The sequence below is a fragment of the Sardina pilchardus genome, chromosome 24, assembly GCF_963854185.1.
Source record: "Sardina pilchardus chromosome 24, fSarPil1.1, whole genome shotgun sequence".
NCBI classification, from domain to species: Eukaryota; Metazoa; Chordata; class Actinopteri; order Clupeiformes; family Clupeidae; genus Sardina; species Sardina pilchardus.
This window is the reverse complement of record NC_085017.1, coordinates 4,264,495-4,268,228: the sequence shown is the minus strand read 5'-3', so window position 1 is coordinate 4,268,228 and position 3,734 is coordinate 4,264,495.

The window sequence follows — 3,734 nt, the reverse complement described above, 5'->3', positions numbered from 1 at the left end:
AACCCAGATGGGTAAGTCTTTCAACAACCATAATAATAACCAGCATATCTGAACCTTCGTTCTGCTGTTTTCCATGTCCTGTCTCTTCTGAAGTAATGTGTAACAGGTCGGTCTAGGCCATTGTAGAAATAGCATATTATTCATGTTTTACTTTTAGGACTAGATGGATCAAACTGAATGGCTACAGAGAGCAGGCAAAACCTGCAGCATAATAATACACCGTCTCATTCAGAGAGTCCCTGTGATAATGGCTTACATTTGGCAATGCATTACTGCTGTGATATCGGCCTCTATGTCTCTAAGGTGATATTCGATGAGAATGAATATTTAAACACGTTGCTGCATATCCCAGAATCTGTCGTCTCCGACTACCCGACGCACTTCGGACATATTTTCACATCAAAGGAAGGTGATATGCTGGTAATGATGCTATTTCTAGTGTCCTCGGCAGAGCATTCATTTCAGCTTCTCAAAGCAACCTCACACCTCTCAGCTGGAGTCCTCCTGAAACAAGGCACCTTCCTGCTTGCGTAGTCTCCTTACAGGTCCTCTCCGTGCGCCTACAGCTAAACTGTTTCCAAAACGGATCCAAAACTGTTTAAATTGGTCGAACTTGCAACGCAGTTTTGACACACCAACACTAATGATTGGAAACGTACTATTTCACAGTTGAATTACATTTGAAAAAGAAAAGCAGCTATAGTATGCTGGTGATGCATCAAAAAGTACACTCTGAAAACAAATGTGTTGGAAACAACAAAAACGGTGTTGTCCCTATCAGAACGCAGAGATGTGTTGTCTTCAACACATTCATTTTAAGAGTATACTGGATTTCTCCTACGTGTAATCAAATCCCCATGACCACCAAACCAGAGACCCTTATATCTGGATGCTTTCTTTGATGCATTTACAAAATGTACTTCTGTAAAACAGCACTATCGCTTCCTGCTGAACATCAAGTGGCCCAGATAGTGCTGTACATATGCCACAAAACCTTGTGTCCAATTGTGTCTGTGTCCAATTACTCAATATTATTGATCGACTATGATCCCCAATAGATATAGATTAATGAGGCGAGTAGCTGAGAATTGGCTGTGGTCAGCCTGATGTGATGGAGAAAACGTCCTCAGTGGCCAGCTCATAAACAGACAGGGCTACTCCCCAGGCTGTGTTTAAAGGGTCCTGTGGGCAGTAAGGCCTGTCCTGGCGGCTGGCGTCCGGCCACTGCAGAATGCTGATGTGGTCGTATTTGTCTCATTTCTGTCTCCCTTCACCCTGCGCCACCTCGCTGGGCTTCATTTAGCCGTCAAGTACACAAAACTACGTGGAGCTGCACTTAGACACACGTGCAAGTACTGCAAGCTCTCTTTCTCTCTCTCTCACTCTCTAACTCCCTCTTTCTCTCTGTTTTTCTACCTCTGTCTCTCTTTCCCTCTCTACCCCTTTCTTCCTCTCTCTCCCACACACGCACATACACACTTTCTCGTCCCCTCTCTCACGCACTCTCTAACTCCCACTTTCTCTCTCTCTCTCTCTTTCTACCTGTCTCTTTCTCCCTCTCTCCCCCTTACTATCCCTTTCTCTCTCTCCCTCTCTCTAACTCCTTCTTTCTCCCTCTCCTCTCTCTCTTTCTCTTATTCTCTTGTTCCACTCTTCCTCATGAGCCCTCCATCGTCATATGACCTTTAAAGATGAAGGAAGTTAATGCTATTGGGTTAGACGCTTTGAAATCATCTGATGAGATGCAAAGGTCTGATCATTAAAATGTGAATGTAAAATGAAAGCGATAAGTTTCCGATGTGAGTCTGGTAGAGGGGTGTTGAATTGTGCTGACTGCTGATTATAGTGGATGGGGCTCAGTCCCATATGCAGAGTCTCATTCTGGCCCAGTTTTGGCAAAGTTATGTAATAGATGTTAAATACTTAAATTTGCTGTTCAAAACAGTCCACTACATTTATAGCTTAACCACAACCCACTACAGTTACCTTACTGTAGCCCCTATACACTTATAAAGAACAGGTTCTTGGGGTGCTATATAGAACCATGTAGGCTGTAAAGGAACCTTTAGGAGCTCCTTTAATAAATCCTTCAAATTGTATAAAGAACCATTTAGGGGTTCCATACTGTATATGAGGCATGCAATAGAACCATGTGAGGTTCTATACAGCACTTTTTCCGAAGAGTGTATAACCATGTTCAACTACATTTGCTACCGTATTGTTATGGTGATATGTAAGTATAGTCAAAATGGTTGATATAAAACTATAAAAACTGACCCCTTGCATGCACACGCGCGCACGCGCGCACACACACGCACGCACGCACGCACGCACGCACGCACGCACGCACGCACGCACGCACGCACGCACGCACACACACACACACACACACACACACACACACACACACACACACACACACACACACACACACACAAATAATAATATGTGCATAATAACTCATCCTTACAACTTAAAGTTAAAATAAGAAACAAATGTGTTGGATCAATGAGACATGTGAAAAGAAATTATAAGATCCAAAGCTAATTATTCACAAAAGAAGAATATATTAAACATTCCTTTGTGCATTAATGTCAGTGCTGCTCACCAGGAAATGATAATACTAAACCAACTCCTTGGGGCGTTTAGCTAGCTTGTTTTTTTCTTGCAATGATAGGGGGTCGAAGTGTGTGATCATCTCTGGGAACTGAACCTCTTCCTTCTGCCTTGATCTTTTCATAGCCTTGCCCTTTGGATAGACCCCATCCTGCCACAGATCTCCAATTCCTCCTTAACTCTCATGCTTTATTATATTTCATTCATATGATATCAAACGGAGTTCAGGAACTGATTCATTTGGATTAACCTCCCATGCGTGGTGCCACTGTTGCTCATCGCATTATTACTACCATTACTTATCTTGTGAAGCTGAGAGGAGAGGCTGTTCCTGGCTGCTAGAAATCGCCAAGAGTTATTTTAAAGACCGTCGCAGACTGTTTTTTTTTATCTATGTATTGATATTCTATTCTATTTATAGCCTATTATCTAAAGATGGATATAGTGTTTGTTGCATATTAGTTTGAGGTAATTCAGGGGAGGGGGCCCGAAGCTTAACCCACCATTTTTTGCTCTTTTTAGGAGCAGTGCCCGCTGACGTCAGTAAAATGGAACGCGCATCCTAGTCCCCCGCGAGAGCCCAGCGCGCGCCTCTGTGTCTGAGCGAGCGAATGCGGGGAACCAGATGCCAGCGCGCGTGTGCTTGCCTGTGGATACCTTCGATGCCGGTGCAAAGGGGGGAAAGAGAGAACTGTCGAAACACTCTCCTCTGAATCGCAAAACGGCCGGAGACGGAGAGAAAAAAAATCGAGTCGTGCTCACGGTCCGCTGGCCGACGCTAAGTGATGCCACTGTGTGTTGAAACCGCGGAGAAAAGCGAAAGCTCGGATTTATGACACCCCATGCTGCTGTCTCAGGGAGCGTTCTTTAACGTATTTGGAATACAGTGTATCGGGATGGAGAACCAGCCTGGAATAACCACATACCATTTGCACTGAGTGTGAACGTAAAGTGGACCTCTCTTCGCCAGTATTTCGACCCTTCTCTCCCCCTTTATGTGTTAACATTTTATTTGTGTTCCCAATCGCATCTATTTCTTTTCTCTCATTATTTGTTCAGTTTGTTTCTGTTGTTGTAATTTGTGTGTTGTTTGTTTTCCACCTACCATTTTTTTTTTT